Source organism: Pelodiscus sinensis, chromosome 8 (assembly GCF_052426305.1).
Source record: "Pelodiscus sinensis isolate ZL-2025 chromosome 8, ASM5242630v1, whole genome shotgun sequence".
Classification (NCBI taxonomy): Eukaryota; Metazoa; Chordata; order Testudines; family Trionychidae; genus Pelodiscus; species Pelodiscus sinensis.
In genome coordinates this window covers 59,483,071-59,508,164 of record NC_143059.1, presented here as the reverse complement: position 1 = coordinate 59,508,164, position 25,094 = coordinate 59,483,071, and the positions used below count along the sequence as shown (strand labels likewise).

General features: G+C 40.7%; 1 protein-coding gene and 1 long non-coding RNA gene across 2 annotated transcripts in view; one reads left to right on the top strand and one right to left on the bottom strand.

Annotated features, from left to right (window-relative positions):
- The window catches only part of FAM204A (family with sequence similarity 204 member A), a 476,472-nt gene that overhangs the window by 7,968 nt on the left and 443,410 nt on the right, over window positions 1-25,094 (bottom strand). The window lies entirely within an intron of this gene.
- The window catches only part of LOC112545835 (uncharacterized), a 163,586-nt gene that overhangs the window by 113,194 nt on the left and 25,298 nt on the right, over window positions 1-25,094 (top strand). Inside the window, exon 3 of the long non-coding RNA XR_012905691.2 lies at window positions 18,351-18,417. This is a non-coding gene — a long non-coding RNA (uncharacterized LOC112545835). The remainder of the gene's footprint in view (window positions 1-18,350; window positions 18,418-25,094) is intronic.

Sequence of the window (25,094 nt, the reverse complement as noted above, 5' to 3'; positions counted from 1 at the left end):
TGCCAAAATAGCAGACATTTCTGGCTTTGCGAATCCGTTTCTCCCGGAAGGGGGGGGGCTTTTCCCCCTGCTCTCCCCTTCCTCTGCACGCTGTCCTCCCCTCCTGCTTGCCACCGCTCACTCCTTCCCCCCCCCTGGGCGGAAGGGGTCACCTTTTTAAAGTTCCCGCCGGGGTTCACGTTCCCCCGCACGTTGCCGGGCGGGCGTTACCACCACCGCCCATCCTGCCCCCTGATTGGCCGGCTGCCCTGTCAGTCTGGGCGGGGGAACGCCGCCCGTGCTAACCCCCGCCCCCTGCGCCGTTTGCCGCCGCGCGGCCGCTTGTCAGCAGAGCGGCCCGCTTCTCCTGCCCCGGCGCGGCGTGAGTACACGCCGCACACCCCTGACAGGGCCCCCCCCCCGCGGCAAGAAGGGCCCGTTCGGCGGCGCCCCAGGGACGGTCTCCACGGGCCGGATGAGAGGGCCTCGCGGGCCGCATCCGGCCCGCGGGCCGTAGTTTGGAGACCCCTGGTCTAGACAGTACTTAGTCCTGCCATGAGGGCAGGGGACTGGACTCAATGACCTCTCGAGGTCCTTTCCAGTCCTAGTGTTCTATGATTCTATGATTCTATGAAGTCAATAGGAAGACAATCAAGCCTACGAGTACTCATGTACGTGTAAAATTATTCATACCCAATCACTGCAATGAGACTCTGGGTCGGTATTGGGCTCATGTTAGTAAACCATGAAGGGCTGACCTGTAGAAATTAAAAATCAGCTGTTGGTGTAGGTCTGTCACATACAACTGGTGCAGAAAACCCTCCAGCTTTCTGATGGAGTGCAAACCCACACAAATTGTTGAGGGCAGATATAACACCAAAAACTAGTTTTAATACACTTTTGGAAACTTACTAGATGTAATAGATTAATGGGTTCATAGATTTTAAGGCCAAAAGGGACTATTGGATCTTCTAGTCTGACTTTCTGTACGGCATAGGCCTCATAATTAAATTTCAAGTTGAAGTTGTCCTTTAAAAATGTGGCACCTCTTAGGGATCTATTCAGGAGGAAGAGCTCATTTTCAAATGCACTGAATGTTCCACAAAAATGACAGCACATGGCAGAACAGATCAAGTTATATGTATAAGATACTGAAATGTATTGTAAAGTAAACTCTAGGTAGAACATGTTCCAGGTCAGCTTCAACTTATGTGCAATATCCAGGTGTATATTAGTTGTTTAAAAGAAATACTTTCCTAATGATAAGAACCATAGGAAATAAGATTGATTGCTAATCTCAATCTGAATGTTCTTAATTATGTTACTGAATATTCTTAATTATGGATAAGCATTATTTTTATATATGACTGCCTTTGAAATATTAGCAGATTAGGTGTCTTAAAATATAATTGATAAATAAAGGGAGAAAGAAAGGTAGAAAAGGTAAACAAGAGAAAAATCTTCAATCAATCAATCATTCAATCTCAGTGGCTCAGTCTTTATTTGATTAATTAATTAATTATTTTTGGTAGGCAGCCCAGCTTTCTTCCATTATCACAGGTCTCACATGAATATTAACAGGCATTACACAGTTATGTATCTCTGGTGTCTCTTGTCCTCCACTTTGATTGTAAGCTTTTTGGGGAAGGCGGTCATCTTTTGCTCTGTTTTGTACAACATCTAGCACAGTGGATTCCTGGACTGTAACTGGAGCTCCTAGGTGCTGTGATAATATACATAATAATAGAGTACATACTATGGGAGAAATGCTGGCCCAGTTAAAGTCAATGGACATTTTGTATCTATCTGTATGGGTGCCTTTTAGCCTTTTAGCAGTTGATCTAAAGGAGAATCTTATTTGCTTTCAATACTGGTAAGGCTTTTTTTCCCCTCTTTGTAGACCAGCCACTAAAGGGTATATGTTCACACAAACTTGAACAGATCTATGCAGTTGAGGATAGTTGTACAAATGTATTATTTGGGTAGTCTGTCATTCAAAAAATCTTGAGGTTTGGCCCTGTATTGTCTTAGTCCAAATCTCAGTGGACAAATATCTTTCTCACAAAACCCACTTCCATAACAGGCAGTGATCGGCACCCTTGCTGGAAGGTTCATTAGGGGTATGCATGTAGAGCCTAAACAAGCTGGTTGTCCTCAGATGGAGGTTAGCTAGGTTGGAATGGGGTCACCTTGGTAAGGGAAGTGTGGTAAAGTCGCATTCCTACTGTACTTGTTCTATGTACGTGATCCTTCTGTATTATCAACAGAGCATTTTTCACCAGCATTAGACCCTACTTAAGCATCAGTTTCACTTTAATAGGTTCTTTGCTAAACAGGAATGGATTGCTGATGCCAGGGCCACACTACGGGGGAAGATCAGCTTAAAGTATACAATTCTGGCTACATAAAAAACATAGCTGGAGTCAATGTACCTTAAGCTGAGCTTCCACGCCATCCTCACAGTGGGAAGTCGATGGAAGAAATGTTCCTGTCAACTTCCTTTACTCCTCACAAGGAGCAGAAGTACCAACAACAATGGGGGTTCCCTCAGTGTTTAATTTAGGTTTACTAGACCCGCTAAATTGAACACCAGAAGATTGACCACTGCAGCATTGATTTTCCCACAAGAGGAGATGTGACCTGAATCAAGGCGTACAGTCACTTGAGAACAGGCAAGGAGGGGATAGTCAGAGAAATAAATAAACCAATGGCTACGTCCACACTATGGTTATGTCTACACTACAGCACTAATTCAAACTAACTTAATTCGAATTAGTTAATTAGAACTAAGCTAATTCGAACTAGTGCATCTAGACCTAAAAACTAGTTCGAATTAGCATTTTGCTAATTCGTACTAGGATGTCCACATTGAGTGGACCCTGAACCGAGGTTAAGGATGGCTGAAAGCAGTGCCGGCAGGGCATCAGATTAGGACTTAGAGCGTGGAGCTACTGTCTCAGGCTAGCCGAGGGCTGTGCTTAAAGGGTCCCGACCCCCACCCCGGACAGACAGTTCTCAGGGATTCCCTGCTTGCAAAGCAGTACTGGCTTGGAGTGCCCTGAGTGCCCACACTCGGCACATCACAGCACTCAGCCATCAGCCCGGCTGCACTTGCCGCAGGCTGCCATCCAGGGGGAGGGGTCAATCAGGGGGCTGCAGGAGAGTTTCCACCCCGAGGAGCCTGCAGAGCCACCCCAGTTCTCCCCATCGGGGGCTCGTACCCCATTCCTCCCTCACCTCCTTCCACTTTCCCTTCCCTAGCCCCCCTTCCTGATGTACAAAATAAAGGACACGTGTGGTCAAAAATAGAAACTCTCTTTATTGAACAAAACTGGGGGAGACTGGGAAAAGGAGGTGGGAGAGGGGAAGAGAAAGGGTGGAAGAGGGGAGGGCAACTAAAATGATCAGGGGTTTGGAACAGGTCCCATATGAAGAGAGGCTAAAGAGACTGGGACTTTTCAGCTTAGAAAAGAGGAGACTGAGGGGGGATATGACAGAGGTCTATAAAAGCATGAGTGGTGTGGAGAGGGTGAATAAAGAAAAGTTCTTCATTAGTTCCCATAATATAAGGACTAGAGGAAACCAAATGAAATGAATGGGTAGCAGGCTTCAAACTAATAACAGAAAGTTCTTGTTCACAAAGCAGATAGTCAACCTGTGGAACTCCTGGCTGCAGGAGGCTGTGAAGGCTAGAACTAGAACAGAGTTCAAAGAGAAGTTAGATCAAGTCATGGAGGTTTGGTCCATGGAGTGCTATTAGCCAGGGGGTAGGAGTGGTGTCCCTCCCCTCTGTTTTGGAAGGCTGGTGATGGATGGCATGAGACAAATGGCTTGGTCATTGTCTTCAGTCCATCCCCTCCAGGGTATCTAGTGTTGGCCGCTGTCAGCAGACAGGCTACTGGGCTAGATGGACCTTTGTTCTGACCCAGTATGGCCATTCTAAGCTCAGGGTCGGGGGTCTCACTGGACCACCTTGATTTTCATGCAAACCTGCTCCTTGGTGGCCAGACTGGCAGCTATCCTGCCCTAGACGGCCACTTTCCTGTGCCTAGTGCGAAGGTCGTGGATGAGGTCCACGATGTCCGCAGTAGACCAGGTGGGCGCCCGCTTCTTGTGGCCCCGGGCAGGCTCCCAGGAGCCGCCAGCCTGGTCCCGGGAAGAGGCGGAGGGCTGGGTGGCAGCGGGTGGCTGGCTCAAGCCGTGCCAGGTGTAGGGTCTGCTGGCTGGGTGCTGGTAGGCTTGCACCTGGCACGGGCACCGTAGCTAGCCTGTGCTCCTTTAAGGGCTCCAGGGCCAGGATGGGGGCAGAAGAGTTTCCCTGGTGGTGCCCAGAGTGGCCACCAGGGAAAGCTGGGGAGGGCTAGCCTCCCACTAGTTCTAATTAAGTGGCTACACAGCCCTTAATTCGAACTACTTAATTCGAACTAGGCGTTAGTCCTCGTGGAATGAGGTTTACCTAGTTCGAATTAAGTGCTCCGCTAGTTCGAATTAAGTTCGAACTAGCGGTTTGCATGTGTAGCGCCTATCAAAGTTAATTCAAACTAACATCTGTTAGTTCGAATTAACTTTGTAGTGTAGACATACCCTATGAGCTAGGGTTGTGCTACCCTGTTTGTGTACACTTATGGTAGCGCATTGAGCGCTAGCGTGAGTAAAGCATAAATAGTAGCGTAGCTGCAGTAGCATGGAAGGCTGCTGCCATGCAAACACAAGCACACCTGATTATGATGGGGACACATAGGCATTTATACTTTTGCTTGGTCTCATCTAGCTGCTAGGAGTACACATAGGCAAGCTGGAGAATCATATCCCTCGGTCATAGTGCAGACAAAGCCTATACACGATTCTGTAATTTCTTGAAGGTGATTATAAGGCATAGAAACATTACATATAGAATAAACTGTCATGAGCTAATTACTTATATATTTTCAGCAAACTAAAGCCCCCTTAAAATAAAGCAAGTGTAAGTTGTTCAGAGATACCCTTAGATGCAAGTTTTCTAGAGGCTATGTTAGCTAAAAATTAACTGGATGACTAAATAAATAAATATAATGCTTTGTTCACTTGTATCTCCAACAGGGATATGAACGTTCATTATGAATAGAGGCTGAAGGCTTCACTGCTCAGTAGTTTATAAATACTAATGAGTGACATATTGAGAAAAATTGTACCTACAAAAGCAAAGTCTTCTGCCATGCAAATCAGGCCCCAATTCCCCACAGATAAGGATCTTTTTGATGGAACACATGCAAAATCTACAGCTCTTAATTCTTTCATTAGTATTCTAGGCAGACGATTGCCAAATAACAGGGAAAACTGTCTGAATTGCTGTGTCTGAAACCTAATATTGATTTGTTTAATAGTGTCAGGAAGTCAAAATTCACAAATCTCCTGTCGATTGTTTATGAGGCAGTTAGCACAGAATTGGATGCCCCTGCTTAATTAATAACTCATTACTGAAATTTGATTATATGCTTGAATGGTTTAAATGGGCTCTAATTCAGTATCTGCAAAGCAGTGTTGCAACAAAGTAAAATGGATCTAAAAGCTTGTTTTTTAACACTTGCTTTCGGTATTTCACGATCTCAATTGGTGAGGAATATGTTGACAGTTTCTAGGGCAGACCTTATAGTACATTAATACATTGACATAAAACTGTGTTGTTCTAAGGATATTATGAATTGAATTATCCGTAAATTAGAAGTACAGTATAACAGAAATGTCCTTGATTTAAACAGAAAACCTGAACATTATTCACTAGTGTGTGATTAATAGATCAGACAATAAACAAAGCTGCATGAATAGTAAATATGATTCTAATAGGTACAATTTTCAAAGGCACATATGTGATTTAGAAGAATAAATCAATGTGACTTAGGATCATATGTTACTTAGATGTTTATGACATTTCTACCCAATAGCCCTTATTTTGTCCCAATAACATTCTGCTTACTGGCACTCTAGAAGCATAGGGAAATACACAGCGAGTGATTCTGCGTCTATTGATAATTCAGCTATTTAGAGAACGTAATAGTCACTCCTATCTTATGAAGCTTTAACAGTTTAAGAACATATTCAAGCCAATTTGTTTCTTTATAATTTTTTCCTCATATCTATGCATAATTCTATGTCTCAGTCAGAAAAAGAATGTTAAGAAATGGATGTATGAATATTGTTGTGATTAAAAGCATCAAAGTCAGCTCACTACATTTATACAGTCATCTTATTTGTTAGTATTTGGAGAACTGGTGAGTTTATGGAATCTCAAAAGTTTCACAAATGATATCACTGAATTTGGCAGAAAATGTTTTTCCTGTTTTGCAAATATTTTTGATCATTTAAATTTTTTTCCCAACTCAAATAAGCACAAGAACTCAAGACCATAACAATATGATTTTTCCCAAGTTTGGAGCAATTTGAAATTTTTGATCATTTCAAAATGTTTTACTTCAGTTTCAATCTTTTTAAAATAATTTTTTAGTCAACTTAGCTTACATTTCTAATTGAAAAGTCACTTGGAACGGGGAAACCAGATTTAATCAGTACAAAAATATAAACACAAAACATTTCAATAATACAAAACTTAATTTTTTTTCCAAAAAATATTTGTGTTAAGAGCAAAGATTTATCAAAAACCAATCATCTTTTGTGACCAGTTTGTGTTTGGGCAAATCAACATTTTTTATTAGCTCTTTGATGAATGATTGTTTGTCTGAAAATTCATACCGAAAAATGAGTTAATCATTATTTGCTATTTATTTTTTCACCAGTTTAAAAGTATTCAGAACGCACCTACGTTCTTTGCTGTCTAAAGATGGAATTAATCATGTGCTTCAGTTGATTGCTGAACTGACGTTTCAGTCATTTAGCCAAGAAGCAAAAAACATATCATGTAATATGTTAAGCATGCCTCCTCCCTTTCTAGTGGATGGGTCTACACACAAATGGAGTTAGTCCTTTAGCTCGGGTACTCTGCTTTTGGCCCCTAGCATTTGGAAGGCTGAAGGCTGAAAGTCCTAAGTTCATTTCTTGCAGATAACATACAACGGGGGTTGTTACTTTTAGAGTCCTGGAGTCTTAAAATTACTCTCTGTCTTCAGGGGATTTCCTGACTTGCAAGGTGAATTCCATTGAATAATACCGAGTTTCTTCTATTAAAGAAAGAACTCACTCCTCACAGGGTGGGTAGACACTGTAAGGCTTCAGGGTGACTAACCGCACCTCATGAATACTGATTAGCAATCCTTGGAAGCAACCAGTTCACAAACAGCCTGTTGTCTGAAAAACTATTCTAGGGGTTTGCAAATTTCTTCACCTCTACACAGTGCAAATTTTCATAATTAATGTTATTCAAAACAGCCCTGATAGGAGACCTCCATGAATCACGTGGAGAAAAGCAATATTTTTGAGACAGTTCCCAGCAAAATTTCTTTTAATGGTTCACATATTTTGAACAGCCATCAGATAAGCATAGAGGGCTAACCTTCAGTTAGGCTAAAATGGCATAGTATTATTAAGGCCAACAGACAAGATCCTCACCTGGTGTAAATGGACACAGCTCCCCTGATGACAGTGTGGTGGAGAATCTGAACCAATGTATCCACACTGACACCAGCTGAGAATCTGGTTCCAAGCTTAGATTCTTCTCTGAACAAATAGCCTCCCATGAAGTTCCACATCTTACAGTTGAACCTAGTGTTTCCTGGCCCAATAAGCCCATCTACTTTGAACAAACTTTAATAAGCTTTAAAAAATGGTCACTTTTTAGTTAGTATAGAATTGATTGAGCAAAATACTCTAAGAATATTATTCAGCAAATTAATCAATTAGCTAATGTTTGGACAACAGTCTGAGGGCAGAAGAAGAAAAAGCCTGAGACTCGCGTATCATTGTCTACTTAGCAGTTTGTGCACAGTTACCACAATTTGTGTGTGCAAATGACAAACAAGGTATCAGTATAGCCCTTTGTGCTGGGAGTGACCTGATTTGCTTGTACAGCTGCTGAGATCACACATGTAAATTTCACAAGCACTTTTGTGCATAGACCTTAGGCAGCTGCTCAATAAATGCAGTTGTCAGTATGTAATAACTATATAAAGTGCCAAATATTAATTCATTGTTACGGGAGCCTTTCTTGCACGCCTCTTGAACAGATAGCAGAGACTATGCCACAAATAATTTAGCAAAAACATTTCAGAGGCAGGTAAGAATCACTTTTTTGAACCTTTTCCTTTGGTTCATTCTTCATTGAGTGTGGGGGAATGTTGAAGGACAAGCCTCCTAGAGAACCTCAGAAAACTGTATATTATTTTCCTAACTGTTCCTCTTTTAGCAGGAAACCAGCACTGTTTTAAGTTATTTGGATCCACTTACAACTCTTTCATATCTCATAGTAAACGGAGGCCTGGAAAATAGACCCAACAGATCTATTTAAGGAATAATTATCTATTTTGGTGAGAATAATAGTAAAAAAAGCTTACATATTTCTTTTTTTAGTGCATACCTGTTTGCCTTTTAAGTTTTAGATACACGTCATGTTTATTTACTTTTTTCCCCTCAGGCGTATGTATTAACTAAGACATCAACATCATTTTTAGATTTTTAGATGGCAGATAATTTAAGGAAGTGATTGTTTTTTAAATTGTTATTGTATAATTCTAAGCATACTGACAATATTAAAATATGAAATAATTAATAAATATTAACCACTGATAATAAAATATTTAGGATTTCACCAGGATTTCCGGTTAAGAAAAAAGGAAAGGAAAATTACTTCACATTTTCATGCATATAGCAGTTGTTGTTCGCAATAGTAGTTGCTGTAGTTCACAATATTGTTAACTTTTCCCAATCATGGACAAATTTAACAATTAATTTATGACAAAAAATTAAGCCTAGGGTAACGAAGAAAAATTGTGAACAATCATTAAAGCCAATGTTTTAACAGCATTTTTAGAATTAGTGTTTTAACAGCATTTTTTTGAAAGTGCTGGCTTCTTTCTGCTGCAGGTCGATTTGTCAAAGTGCTATTAAGAATTTTCAGTCATAAAAAAAATGGAGTGAACCTTTATTTTTTTCCCTCTAATTTATTACGCTTGATTACGCAGCTGGAATGGGAAGGTAGCTGCTGTTTGTAGTTAAATAACTCCTCACAATTTCTTAAAGAAATGATCTTCAAAGCTTTAATGGGTCAGTGGCTCAAGTACAAAGGAAAGATTGATTTTCATACTCCCACTCTTTGTTCCCAAAGTTTAAAACAGACACGTTCTGGTAAATTAGTTTGTCTATGTTATTAATGGAAGAACTTATTAAACTCCCATAAATACATGGTGGTATCTCACTTAAAACACAGAATGCATTTGCTTTGAAAAAATACATGTCTAAAAGTAAACAGGGGTGTAATATTTTCATTTGATTTCAGAAATGTGCCTCAAAAGACAGAAGGCTGGAGAATCGGGGGTTTGCAAAATGTATTAGGTATGCATAATGGTGAACAGTACAAAGCGTGTAAAGCTCGAGTTGCTCCAAAAATATGTTATTTGCATTTAATGAAAAGCATTCACGTATTGGCATGTGGCAAGGCTATGGAAAGGAGTATTTGAAAGGAGAGATATAGTTCTGGTGAAACACCCTTTCTATATAAGGTCCACATACATGGTTCTCATCTGAATTCTGGGAGATAGTTTGTTAAAGCTGAAATAATCTTTGTGTCAGGGCACTCAAGAATATTGGCACAGAGTAGAGCTATTGGAAAAAAATAATCTCCAACTTTGAACAGCAGTCATGGCGGTGGCTGAAAAAGCAAAGGAACTAGTGTAAATTGCCATAGCTCCATTTACATGGCTGAGGACTTGCCCCAGAGTCCATATCATCCTCCATACAAGGGGAATAATTCTGATAAGTTTCAAATGGACTGAAGGGCAAAGTGCTCCCACTGTGTCCTTTCCTTTGCACTTGCCTAACTGCGGAGGAGGGCATGTCACCACTGCAAAGTAAATATCCTGAGATCTGCAGATAAGTCCCACAGATCTTGGGCAGTCCATGGAGAGGGAAAGCCTCTTTGCATTGCCCCTGAGTTTCCCTGCCCTGGTGATGTGACTTCCCCAGGAAATTTTAATTTGATTTTCTCATCATCAGTGAAAGGCGTTATTTCATCAGCTTGATAATAATAAACTAGAGCCACAATTCACTCTCAGGGTCCCGCTCTACAGTAATATCACCCCCTGAGTCAGAGCCCAGTGCCATTATTATCTCTGCAAACCATTTGACATTGAATAGTGTGCTGCTGTTCACATGTGTATCTAATCATCTCACCCTGGGCCTGATCCCTCAGGGTGTTGAGAACTCTCAGCTACTCTAAGGACATTGGAGGCTCACTAGTAACTCATGTTGAATAGCATTTGCTCTGCTAGTAGCCCTCTTGATGTCACTGTTCTGCCTCAACCCACGTTTCAGGGTTGTGTGACTGCAGGAGGTGGTGAATGTTCCTCACGGCCAGTGCTCATGTTCTCCAGGTGGAGGAGGGGATTGTTGTTTGTACTGAGGGCGGGATGTTTCTTGTCCTCCTCACTCTCTCACTGAAGCTAGGCAATGTTCAAGAAACTATAAGAAAGATGATCTGCTATTGTGCTGTCTGCTACAACATGCTTTTAGGAGGACACAGTCTATAAGCTACTAAGATGGGTAGGCCTCCAACTGACATCATACATATTATAGTTGCTAGTCTGAGGGCACTTGCTGCATCTCTTCGAAGGAGAAGCGCAGGGCGCCCTACTATGTAATGTGTAGAGCTAGCTGATAGACCACTATTCTATCAGGAAGTGCCATTTAAAAAAAATCAGAACATTTTGCAGAAACGTGTAGATTTCAATAACCCTTTAAAGGGCGCAGTAAAACTGTGTGGTTTTTTTCAAAGAAGGTATGCATACCTTCTTCCGTTTTTTTTCCTGGAAGAGGATTTTCCAATATTTGGCACATCTACACGGGGCCAAATGTTGGAAAAAAACCCTCTTTAGGAAGCTCCCTCTACTCCCTTCTCTTTTGGAAGGAAAGATTTTGACTTCCAATTTCAAAATTACTTTTCTTTTCTCTGACAAGCAACACAATACTGGAAAAAAGTTGAAGTCACAATTATATGTTCTGATTGTCTCAAAAATGTTTCAGTTGACCCCAATTATTTTTGAAGAATTGTGTTTTGTAGGAAATTCATAATGGTTTTGCTTTATTCCATTTTGGGATAGAGAGATAGGTTAAAATCACAGAATTCCCCCTGAAATGGAAAATGGACTTTCCACACAGCTCTAGTAATAGCTACTTGGCTCCATCATCCAGACAAATTATCAAGCTGGTTCTTCTGTATGCTACATACTGGCAGCATGCCTTCCCTCTGCCCCCACCTCAGCCTTACTCCTTCATGTGAGGGCAGGATTTCACCCAGAAATGAAGAGATGGCATAGCTATGGGAATAAAGAAAAAAAATCAAGACATGCACTCTCTGGGTACATCTACACTGCACATTTATTTTGGAATAAGCTATTCTGGAATAAATACTCTGAAATAGCTTGTTTTGAAATATAGTATCTACATAGCAAATGCCCATCAAAATAGCACTGAGCTATTTCGAAATAGAGTGTCCATACTCATTGGCCACTGAATCGCAATGAAGGCCACCTGGAAGCACGTCAGGGAGGGCATCAGGACAGAACTCTCTTCCTGGAGCAGCTGCCTGAGGCTATCTGAGGCTCGAGCTTAAAGGGATCCCCCTGTACAGCCATGTCTCAGGCTTTTTTCCTTTGCCTACCTCCTCAAGGGACAGCAAAGCCTTTTCTTTGCCTGCTGTGATTGCGGACACCTCAGCACTCTAGCCATAGAGATAGAGCTGCCTCTGGGGAGTCAGTGGGCTGCCTTCCTGGCTCTGCAGGAACACAACCCACAGCTCATTGCAAGGAGCTTCCTCATTTCTCTGCAGGCAGTACGAGCCCACCCACCCTCGTCTGTACACCGTGCACCACCACTTCTAGTGTCTGGTCACCAGTTCCAATCGGTGGGACCAGATCATTATGGAGTGGTGGGATGACCAGCAGTAGCTCCAGAATTTCTGCATGCAGCAGGAGACCTTTCTGGAGCTGTGTGAGTGGCTCGCTCTGCCCTCAGGTGACGCCAACACGAGACCCACCATCCCCGTCCACAAGTGAGTAGCTATTGCATCTGGAAGCGCACCACACTAAACAGCTACTAATCCGTCAGAAACCAGTTCAGTATGGAGAGATCAATCATCGGGGCCATGGTCATGCAAGTAAGGCACTCTCTCATGGTATTGTCCCAGGAGAGAATGAACTTCTCAAATCGGGTTCCCTAGGGAAGGAAGTGGTGGTGGTGGAAGCCTCCTCCTCAGGAGGTTTTTCAGTCCTGCCTTCACAAAGGCGGGGGATAGGATAAGTAGGGGGTTGTTCCTGTGTGTGGAGGAGAGGGGAGATGGGCTCATGGATGTCCGGAAGGCCCTGGCAACCCTGTGATTCTCTGTTTGTTTGTCATCGTCTACCTGGGCTTTAATTCGAACTACCTAGTCCGTGCTGCATATAGCCAAGGGCAGGTAGTTCAAACTATGGGGCATTTAAAAATGGCAGCGACTGGGAACAGGCAAATGAAGCCCGGGATATTTAAATCCCGGGCTTCATTTGCAAGTTTGAATACCTACATTAGCCACCCTAGTTTGTAGTAGAGTGGCAGTGTAGACATACCCTAGGAGAGGGAGGAGCGAGTTGGGAAGCAGAGGGGAGATGAGAACCTAGGGTATGTCTACACTACCCCGCTAGTTCGAACTAGCTGGGTAATGTAGGCATACCGCACTTGCAAATGAAGCCCAGGATTTGAATTTCCCAGGCTTCATTTGAATAAGCCGGGTGCCACCATTTTTAAATCCCGGCTGATTCGAACCCCGTGCCGCGTGGCTATACGCGGCACGAACTAGGTAGTTTTTATACGCTGTATTTTCTAAATAATTCTCTATAGGAAAACATACTTACTGTATGTCCGCTTATACTGTCTTATTGCCCTCTGATGTGTTGATTAGAAAATTGTCCATTACAGGACAATCATTCTTAGCAGAAATGGACCCAGCATAAACCTGCATCATATTGGAACTCCCTTGAACTTAAGAAAACTCAAATTCCTGCCTGGATCTGAGCTTTCCCAACTGGTCCCATCTTTAGGTATTGTATGTTCACTAGTTATACAGCTTAGTATCTGTATCAGACTGGATCAGGGGATTGTGACAGGAGAGGTGACATGACACATGGAAATACTGACCTGGCATCTGGCAAGTATGTATACAATTATATACATAACCCTTTTGCCAAGTAGTTAACACCAGCAAAAAGGACATGGTTCAAAATAGGTAAGGTCCCTCTGACATATAACTGAACCATCTTGATCGAGTTCCAACCCAGATACCTTCCCTGTGTGCCCTTAATAGGCAAAATTTCTCCACTCACAAGTACTCAGACTGCATACAAACAAGGAAATCTTTACTGTGGAAGAACAGTCATAAACTTGGGGAAACACAGAAACAGAACATAAATGCAAATAGAGAGTAACTCCTGCCCCATCCGGTAACTTTGGCAGCAGTTCATTTAATTTGTTTCCCACCCACCAGTAAGAACGTCCCACAGGAAATGGTTATTGACTGCACCCCCTCACCATCCACCAAACACCACTCACAGTTTAGATCAAAGAGTATTAGTAGGCCAGGTGTCTCAATGCAGATCTGTCTCCAGGCCCAAGGGAATTGCTTTCCTGTCCCTGCAAAAAAGTGCAACCAGCTTAGTGATTCAGGTTTAAAGTGCCAGGTAGGCATCTACTCAGCAATGTTGCTTTCATCTGCACTGTCTTTGTCAGCAAAGCCCTCAATCCCTCTCTCATTGCAGAGTTCTCTGCACCTTTTACAGCAAAGACCCTATGGTAAGGAAACCAAGAGACCTTGAGCCAATGTCCTGGCTGCTTGGAAATGAGCCCTTTGTCACTTGGGAGCCTCTCTGGATGCCCACTGCCCAAATCCGAGTTCCCGTATAGTAATGGCAGCTCTCCAGGCATCACTAGAAGAATTGTGGGTAGGTAGCTTATACAAAGGAAGCTACCTATGACAGCCATTTTCCCTTTTGACAAACAGAGAGAGTACAGAGTTCTCTGGAGCTTCTGGCTATAAGGTTTATATACACAAATAGAAATATGCATAATAAGTAGGTACCTATGGATTTATTTTCATGTTTGGAAAAATGGCCTAACATACCATGTTTTTTTAGTAGGACATTCACTGCACTACTAAGAAGAAATCTCTTTACAACCATTATTGACATACATCTTCCTCTTGGATGGAACATACCTTATAACACTCTGGAACACTACACAATAGTTGGGCCAGGAAGATAAGGAAAACACCATGTTGAATTGAAATTATAAGAAGGGAAGAGGTTGCAAGTAAGCAAAATATCATTTTTCTGACTGGGTTAATGTTTATATTTTTGTAGAAAGTGTTACGGGACCATTAATACAGGCAAGCGGTCAGGTTGTCTTTGATTTTATGTCGAATCCAAAGGAAAACATCCTCCAACATCTTGCAAGAGAACGTCTCCACAGAGAAGCAAAAATGACAGTGACCGAATAATCAACATTGCTCCCAAAAATATACAACATTTTCTTGGCCTTATACACAAATATAGACCCTATCTTTATGGTCAAACCAGCACTATAGATCAATTGATCCAATCAATCTAACTTAGCCTTTTGTCCACATGGCTGAATCTTTGTAGTCTTGGAGTGCTGACTCCCAAGTATTTAAAAATAGAGATAGCAATAATCATACATTTCTCTTGGTTCCTTTGAAACATGTAGGAGAAACTGCTTGATTAGTATTTTGAAAAGAGAGTGTGTAAAAGGCCTTACTGAGGCAAAGCCAAGGCTGAGCTCTGATGTGATCACAGCCTGAGATGGTCTGTCTATAGGTTAAATACTATTTAGGATTCTGTAAAGACTGGGGTGGGAAATATTTCGTTAGTCTTTGAAGCATGAATGGATGTGGAGCTTTCAGAGGTCTGTAAACTACAATATTCTCTCTGCAAAAACTGATTTTTGTTATAGTGTTAAAACAAAATAAAAGAAATAACAAAAATCCACCCTTCTCTTATACTCTTACATGGATTTTGGATCCTTTTTGTTGGCAGAAAATATTACTAATCTCTAAAGGATATATTTTCTATGCTTCCTTAGACAACCTAAGTGAAGAGAATTCCAAAGATTTCTGGGAAAGCTTTTTAGTGGAGGGAGTAGAGATTAAGTTTTTCCCTCCTGGTATTCCTATAATTTACAAGACACACATAAAACTAATAACTTTGTGATTACATGGAAAATACCATATAAATACATAGTAATTACAAATTCATGCAGATTACTTGGTAAATACATTGAAGTTATGGAGTAGTTCAAAGATTAATTATCCTGTAACTTACAGTATTTAAATCATTTTTTCTAATATACAAATACATTTATAGAGACTTCAAGGCTAGTGCAGAAGGGGTTGTGATGGTTATGATCTGAGAGGAAAAAATGAAATTTGACAGGCATGGATTATTTAAAGCATGCAGATGTGAGCCATATAACCATTACACTTTGATGCAAATCATTGAGGAAAGTACAGGAGGAATGGCCTGTACATAAAGGTGGTGGGCAAAATAAGGATTTCCTGCTATGACTTGAAATTTAAACAAATAATTATTTAAGTGGCAGCACAGCATTACATTCCTTGTTGCATGCATTAATGTCAACATCTGGTACCAACATTTTGACAATTCTATTAAAATGCTTCACCATTCCCTATCTAACACCTGTTAACTCTAATTTTCTTTCCCGAGACGCACACCAGCAGACAATGTAGATTCCAAATCATTTATCACTTTTAAAGTGCTTCCATATGGATTGGGAGAGGGGGAGTAAGGATAGGAGGGGTCTATCTTAGCCTTAGGCAAGCGTTTTCTGAATGCATTAAAATTCAGTATTTAAAGAAAAAGAGTGTAGACACCAATGTTTCATAGCATTCATGTCTGGTAATTATTAGCCTAAATTATGGCTCACACATGACTTGACAAAGTGGACCATGCATTTAAAAAAGCTGTTCAATATATATGCACTACTCAATATGTTCCAAGTTATTGAGATGTCAGTCAGTAATCATAAAGCAAACAGCTCTCACTGGAAGGGAACTGCTAAGAGGGCGATGAGCCTCAAGGGACTATCTAAAAATGTCAGAAATGTTACAGTCTAAATGAATGACATCAACAAGGGATCATGTGTCTAAAAATGCGCACAATTAGTTAATATATTACAGTACAATGCTACATCTCAACCAAAATAAGCTGCAGTAGTAGTATGAGGTAAAGAGTATAATAAAAGCATGGATATTTTTGAGAATGTGTTTCCCTCAAATGAAAAGCCATTGCATATGTTTAGTAAATATTATGGAAAAATAAAAAGAATGCATGCTTTGGTGTATTTATAGTGCTGGGTATTATGGAAATGGAAAGAACTGTGTAATATCCTTTATCTACATGTGCATAATAGGCTTGCTTATCATTATGTATATTAAATCAATCCTCATGTTGCTCGTATCATGCAGAGCAAGGTGTACTGTGAATTAATGCATTATTTGTAATCTCTCACCTTTTACAATGCCGACCATACAAGTCAATCAGCCCTTGCACAGAGATGAGTGTTGTGTACAATATTTTATACTTATTTGCATTTGCAGTGCAGTATCCTTCTACGGGAGATAAGACCCAAACCTGGTCCCACTGAAGTAAATGGGAGTTTTTCCAATGACTTTAGCGGGTGTAAATTTGGGCCCATAGATAGATTTACACCAAGGATTTTAAGATAAATGGTGTGATGTATTTATATGGAACCCTTTGGATGTTTGAGACTTGTTTGTCTGCATTCTGGGCTATCCAGAATTTGTTCTGAAATTCATATAGCAACTGAAATTTATGTATCAGGCATGCCAGTCATTGGAAAGTTTTGGATCTTCCTTGAAATATTTGAGAAATAGGCCTTCCTCTGTTTATTGTTTTTTAAGTCACAACAGAAAAGTGTACCAACAAACAGAAGACATTTAATATAAAAGAAGTGTCAGGAACTGCAAATGTATAAGTAGGTGGACAGTTTAAAAAGTCCATCAACACACACATATACACCTACACTTTCTCACATCTGCTGTTTACTAAATAACATTTCAGCACAGTTTTCATCTTATAAGGAGAGTGTTTGAAAGTTGGAATAAGTGCACTTAATTAAAGGAAGGCTGTGAAAATGTGCACTAATCTGATATGACTAATAGCAAAGTGCATGAAATTGCTAATTAGAATTTCATTAAAGGTGCTGCTTTATCAGACTGCGAATATCACAACCTTTAAAATTCTTTCAGGAAGGCTTAATTCCTTTTCAAACAGAAATATTCTTTAAAGACATTTGATTTGTTCTGAAGGAATTTATAGCTTAGACTGAAACATAAAATGTTGCCAATATTCCAGAGGAGTAATATTTGAATACAAAATATATATCAGGTACTTTCTTTCATCAGTCAGATGAATAATTTTATGAACACATTATTGTTCAAATAATGCAATCAGCTAAGAAAATAAAATGTAATCTTCAGATTATTTAAGACATGGTTTGTTTTATGCTTAAATTGTAATGCTTGATATGTTTTCGTTTTAAAAGGGAAAAGGGAGAAAAAGGCTTGGTTCAAAAGTAATTTGTGAAAGTTATTTATAAAAATATGGATGTGAATGGCATTTTGTATGAAAATACAAGTTCCAGAAAGGGCTAGGAAATGTTACCTTCAAAAACTCTTAGAAATCCATCAGAAACCCTTGGTTATTATGCAATTCTGACTTTTAACAATAGTAACAAAATTTTAATTATCCTTTTTAAGTGAAGGAGATTAACATTAGAAAAAAACTGAGCTACATGTAAACAAATTGTTTTATATTTAGAACAAATGTTAAATGCATTTTTGGGTTAGTTTCTCTCTTTTCATATGACAATTGTTCCTTCACATCTTTTCACTTACATCTGTTTTCTTGACAGATACATACATCTCCACCACTGAGATATTCTTTTAATTTATGGCATTTATTTTGTTTTTTTGCAATTTTATATGTATCTTCATTTTCCCCATTCAGAACTGGTATGTGCAATTCTTCCATTGCACAACACAGGCAGTGGAATCCTGCAGTCCTTCAGAAACAGAACTCCCATTGCTTGAGTAAAGGAATACAGGATTGGGCTCTGGATTTCTTAATGAAAATTCATTTTATCTTTAGGTCCTCATCCAAAGAAATCAGCGGAGAGGCTCCCATGAACTGCAATAGACTTTGGGTCAGGCCTTGGGTGAGTTCACAGCTATAGTTTTTACACAGGCAAAATTTCCATTTACTTGAGCATCAAATCCTGCTCCATTTCTGAAGTTTTGTGAATTTACTTTGGTCTGGAAGTGACTGACAGTTTTGCTTGCATGAGCTATGACTGCAGGATTGGGCCCTAAATGGCTTTGTTCCCATTGAATATCCACACTTGATTCAACACTTAAAGTTTCCAGCATACATAAATAACATATAACATTACTTAAAATTAAAGATCATTGAAGCTGCATAGGTTTTAGACATATTACAAAATATTCAACCAGGCTCTTCGTCTGTGGATCACAATTATCATTATTAATACTGGCAAAAATCTACTTTTGCTAGAATTTAATATGCAGAGCACATTTTTAGAAACTCAAATTAAAAACTAATCAATGCAAATTTACATGACAAAAAGATTCTTGAAAATGGATAAAGTATGAACAGAAGAATCTTTATTTAGGAGATAGTATATTATTACTTTGAGCATTTTTAAAACCACACGTCAATTAGAGTTTGGTAAGATTTCAGTTCTTGTTATAGGTATTTTTATGCCAGTACGTATTTTATCAGTTGGACAAAGTAGCACATAAAAGTCAATTCAGTTTTCCTTCATAAATATGCCAACTTTCTTTATGCCCATTTGCTTTCTACAATAAATACATTGATAAAAAAATCAGTCTAGACTTAAATGAATGAAAATTATGCTTGTTAAATCTAAAGTCTCGAGTCAAAAGTGAGGTGTCAATCTTACCTAACTAACTTCTAAGCAAGGCAAACAAAGCTGCAAATTAGAATGTTTAAGTTTAAATACAGAATTATTGTTCAAATATAGAAAACAATGATTTGGTTGTTCTTTTCGTAGCTATATGATTAAGACTATTTAGGACTCATTTTATGCAAAATAAATGACACATAATTGTGATTTAATTCATTTTAAGTAAATGTCTAGAAAAACAATAGTCCATACCTTGTTACCTGTCAATAATTACATTTAAAACAGTATGTAGAAGTTAAAAATAAATAATTGTTCAGAAACACACACACACTCACTAAAAGTATCATATACTACTTTTCTATAATTGAAACAAGGCCATTGGCTGGAACAGAATCATGAATGTACTTCTTTATTTTATTACTCTGATTTATTTTTCCTTTTATAATACCACTACTCTAGGATGCAACATGCTTAGATCCCCACTGCTAAGAATGGTGAGCATGCTGCATATATTTACACTGCATTCCTATTAGGAGCTGTGTTTAGTAAACTCTTTGCTGACATTTACAATTTTGTTATTCAGAAATTATAAAATAGATTTACATTTCCATGCAAAAGAAATAACATTAGAGGCTCTCTCCTTCTCTAGTAATGTATGTACATTTTCTTTTCTGCAGCTGGGTGGGCCTGTTGTCTGCCTGCTATCTGGCCAGAAGGAACTCAGAAATACATTACTTCAGCCAGCCACGAGAGTGAGGTCTTGGGTTGGCCCAATACATGTCCATAATTTTCAGCTCTGGGCAGGAGGGTGTCCCCACATTTTCATTTTGACTGAAAAGTAATAGCAGGAAAGTCACAGCATGTCTCTGTGTTTTACAGGGAATGTAGATAGTTCATAAGAAAGAGGCAGCTTCCATCAACATGCAGAGCTCTGGAACTGATTAGTGTCATACATGGAGGTGGATTCTCCCTGCAAAAGAATGCTCAAGTGAAATCCTATCAAAAAAGAAACTTGTAGTATCAGACATGGGTCCTATGTTCTGTAAGCACCCTCAGGACACTTTACAAGGAACAAAAGGGAATGCTGTGTACACGCAGACTAGCTTGCCCTTGTATTGGCCAAGGAGTGTTACTGTATCTTTCCTGCTGAGATATAAAGTAATGCAATGGCGGGCCTTCCCATTCTCTCATATGTGACAACAGTAGCACATGCAGAGAGCCAGAGTGTATAAAAAAAGTTACTATTGAGTTTCTTTTGAAAGTTTGTTGTAATCAACTTAAAGTTCATGAAGGAGGCAGCTAGCCCTGATAGTGACTGGACTTGCACCCATGTTACAGAAGGCAGAAATAGATTTATATTTCCATGGACAGAAATAACATTCGAAGCTCTCTCTGCTCCTCCTTTAGCATTCTTCTATTTCATCCCACAAAATGTGGACGGCTGCAGCTCAGACATCTTCCCAATGCTGTCAATCCTGTTTGGGGGTCTTCTCATTGGCTTGTCTATTTGGTACCTCTGTGGTGAAATTGCCAACTAATGTAATAAGTAGCATCAAATATTTGGGTGTGGCTATTTTATCTGATAATCTGCTGCTAGTCTGAGATTTCCAGTTCATTGCATGTATGTCACCTGAACAAACAGTCATCAAATAGTGAAAGATTTTGGATGTGGGCCGATTTTGAGGCATTGGCTAAGGCATGAAAGGATCTGTATATTATTATCAGGTCTCAAGCAATTCAGTCTCTCTATAATAGTTTTCCCCCTATAGATTGAATATGTACATTACAAAGCAGGGCTCTATTTAGACCACTGCATCACGTATCCCTTATTCAATGCCTGTTGGTCCACAGGGATGAAAGTCTGCTACTGCTAACTGCCAACTGGTGAAATTACTTCTTTAGCTCTAGTGGTAGAAGCTCACCCTTCTAATGCTGGAGGAGGCCCCAGATACAATACCCGGTAATGCCCCACGATGGTATTTTTTGGATGTACAAGATTCACAAACCAGAATGGAAAAAGGTTTTATTGAAAACGTTCTAAAACAAATTGTCCAGGCATTTGGGCAGTTGAAAACGCTCTTGGAAACATCCGATTTGGGATATCAGAATATGCCACAGTAAGCTTAGATTTTGGTCTATTTATATTCCGGTGTGAATATGAGGAATATCCCTGACCATGACTGAATTCAAGCAAATGGTATTAGGCTGGGCCTTACCTGTTGTAAAAATGCAACTGAAGCTTTTAATACTTAATTGGTTTTTCTAATGGCAGACACACATTTTAAATGTCTGGTAGGTTTTATTCACATGGTAAATCAAATGGCCAGACAGAAAAGGTTGCTTGCTCTTCCCCAATAGAGTGTATGAATTAAGTCTACTAGTTACAGTCATTGTTCCAATACCTATCATTGGATACAGTCGTGTGCAGCATAGAGAGGGTATGGCAGTGAGAAGCAAGAGGCCACATGTAGAGTTTGTAAGACTTTATGAGTCATGCTAAAACACCGTCTTTATTCCCTGTAAAATAACTTGGGATCTCTCCTTTCCTTTTCTTCTATTTTCTTTCTCCCATTTCTTCTGTGATTGATTGTCTTTCTTTTGCTTCTTTGCCTGTTCTGGCTTCAATTTTTAATTTCCTCAGTTGCCTTATTTCCAAACTGACCAGCTCTGGTTGTCCCCACTCCCATTCCTGTCTCCCCCAGATGGGTGAGCCACCCAAGCACCTGCCTGGAGTTTCAGACAGGGCAGAACTCAGTTATTCCACTGCTTATGGCACTTCCGTCTACATTTCTATTTTTAGGCTATGTCTACACTCCAGATTTTTTGTGGAAGAGGATATGCAAATGGAATGCTCATTTGCATATCTTCTTTTGATTCTTTTTGCAGAAGATATTTTGCCGTTAAAAAAGCCTCATGTAGACAGGGCCATTTGTTGGAAAAAACCCTTTTTCACAAGATCCTGTAAACTTCGATTTTTGAGGAATAAGGGATTTTGCTAAAAAAGGTTTTTTTTCTGACAAATGGCCCCGTCTACATGGGGCTTTTTAGTGGCAAAATCTCTTCCACAAAAAGAATTGGAAGAAGATATGCAAATGAATGCACCATTTGCATATCCTCTTCCACAAAAAAACCACAGTGTAGACATAGCCTTAGGGTGTGTCTAGACTACATGCCTCCTTCGACGGAGGCATGTAGATTAGCCAGATCGGAAGAGGGAAATGAAGCCGCGATTAAAATAATCGCGGCTTCATTTAAATTTAAATGGCTGCCCCGATCTGCCGATCAGCTGTTTGTCGGCAGATCGGGGGAGTCTGGACGCGATGCCCCGACAAAGAAGCCTTTCTTCATCGACACAGGTAAACCTGGTTTCACGAGGCTTACCTGTGTCGATGAAGAAAGGCTTCTTTGTCGGGGCATCGCGTCCAGACTCCCCCGATCTGCCGACAAACAGCTGATCGGCAGATCGGGGCAGCCATTTAAATTTAAATGAAGCCGCGATTATTTTAATCGCGGCTTCATTTCCCTCTTCCGATCTGGCTAATCTACATGCCTCCGTCGAAGGAGGCATGTAGTCTAGACACACCCCAAGTGTGCTGGCTTTATCAGACATAGTACAGGTATGTCTGGCTGAGCGGGAAATTATAGCTCCAGCTCCAGTGTAGGTATCGCTATCTTTGTACAATCCCTTCAGTTATCCTCTTTTACATCCCAGATTCCTGGTTTCTTGTTGCATTGCTCATGATCCCATTGTATAAACAAGTCACTATTGCTTTAGGTTATCACAAAAATCCATACAAACACTGATTTTCCTTAAGTTACAAGGGAGAGCCGCTTTCCCATTTAAATGCTGATGTCTATTGGATGTGCTTCTCCTAAGAACAAGTTGTTTTGAGAGTGTGGAAAAAACAGCATGAGCACTCTATTTGAAAAAGAAAAATGATTCTTTTCTTTTGCTGCCTCAGGTCTGAAAACACAGCTTTGTGGACAAGCTGCCAGGATCTGGAATATTTTATCTTAACCTTTATGTGTAATCCTGAAAGCCTACCTAATCAATTGAAGATCATGAAATATTAGTCTTAATACTGCAAAATGCTGCTTTATAATTCACATAACAAGCTCCTAAATAATTCAAATAGCAAACATATCCTGCTACTCAGTGATGGGAGGTTGTTTAGATCAGCAGGAGAATGTCAACACATGCCGCATTTCATGGATCTATTGCATTTCGAGAACCCTATTAAGTTAATTGCTGGTTTCTGACAGCAGAGAGCATGCTGGGAGCACAGCAAGCTTTATTAGCCTTTCGGGCATTTGCAGACATCAGCCATTTTGCCCCTACTTGCATGTACCAAGAACAGCATGGAAAACATAAATCAAATTACAAGACAATAAATGCTCTTGGCACACCTTAGTGCTAGATTCATTTGCAAATCTAAAAGAGGTTCTAATGTCAATTGTTTTGTCTCTTAAATTTTACAATACTCTCTATATATCGCAAAACTCTAATAAGGAGCAATCAAGCAATTACACCATTTTGCACTGCATATATAATGCACATAAAATGTAATCAAAATGTGGTGCCTCACATCTATTTAATGAAGCTACATTAAAGGCTATAAATAGAAAAGTAGTTTCAGAGTAGATCTGCTTCACAATATACTTTTTTCATTGGTTACCTATTCTGTAGTATTGACATGCATAGGAATTCTTCGTTATATATATATTTTTAACCACTATTTTGGTTTCTACCTACCTACCATATCCTATGGTTTAACACACTAAGGCTATGTCTAGACTGCAGGCTTCTTTCGAAAGAGCCTCTTTCGAAAGCATCTTTCGAAAGAGGCTCTTTCGAAAGAGCGCGTCTAGACTACAATGCGCGGATCGAAAGATCGATCCGCTATTTCGAAAAAGAGCGTCCAGACTGCCGGACGCTCTTTCGAAATTGAAAGCCACCCGGAACTGCTTCTGCCAGGGCATGGGGGCAGCATTTCCTTCCGGGTGCTGCCTGCCTGCCCTTTGCAGAGACGCGTGGTGAGAGGGACACTCCTGAACACCCGTTGCTCTGCTCCTGCAGCTGCCTTTGCTGTCCCTTGAGGAATTTTGCAAGGCATTGCAGTGCTTGTTTGGAGTGCTCAGCTTCCTGGGACACCCCAGCAGCTTTTTTCTTTTGAGGTTTTTCTGCTTGCAGACCCTTATTTGTGGCATGGAGCCAGAGCTGCCCCTGGGCAGGCGATGGCCCCACACCACCATACTGCAGCTGTTGCTGCATCTTCGTGAGACAATCATGAGGCTCCTTCCCGAGCTGGACCCAGACCAGAGGGACGAGGGGTTCCCCCGTCCAGCAGCCACACTGCCCTTGCCTCCGAACTTTTTCGTGGACAGGCGTGTTTGGAGGTTTGACACCAGCTCTGAATGGTGGGACCGGCTCGTGATGGAGATCTGGGATGACCAAGACTGGCTACGGAACTTCCGCATGAGAAAGACCACTTTCCAGGAGCTCTGTACCTGGCTCGCCCCTGCTCTGCAACGGCAAGACACCCACCTGCGGCCCGCCATCCCCCTGGAAAAGAGGGTCGCCATTGCCCTCTGGAAGCTGGCAACCCCCGACAGCTACCGCTCCGTGGGACACCAATTTGGCGTGGGGAGATCTACTGTCGGGGCCGTCTTGATGGAGGTAAGTCAATGTCTGGGGACAGTCACAGTTTGGGGTGGGGGGAAGGGAGACTGTCAGGAAGGGCCAAGTGGAGTGGGAGTGGGAGTGGGAGGGAGCTCCTCCACTCACCCTGAATTGTGGGGGGGGGGGTTCTGAGGAGGGGATTCCCGGGCTGTTTGAGAGGGAAGGTGGGCGGTGGGTTCTCCTCCTAAGACATAAGGCACCCCTTCTAACACTTTGTTGTCTGTCTCGTTCTGCAGGTGGTGAGGGCCATCAATTCGGAGCTGCTCAA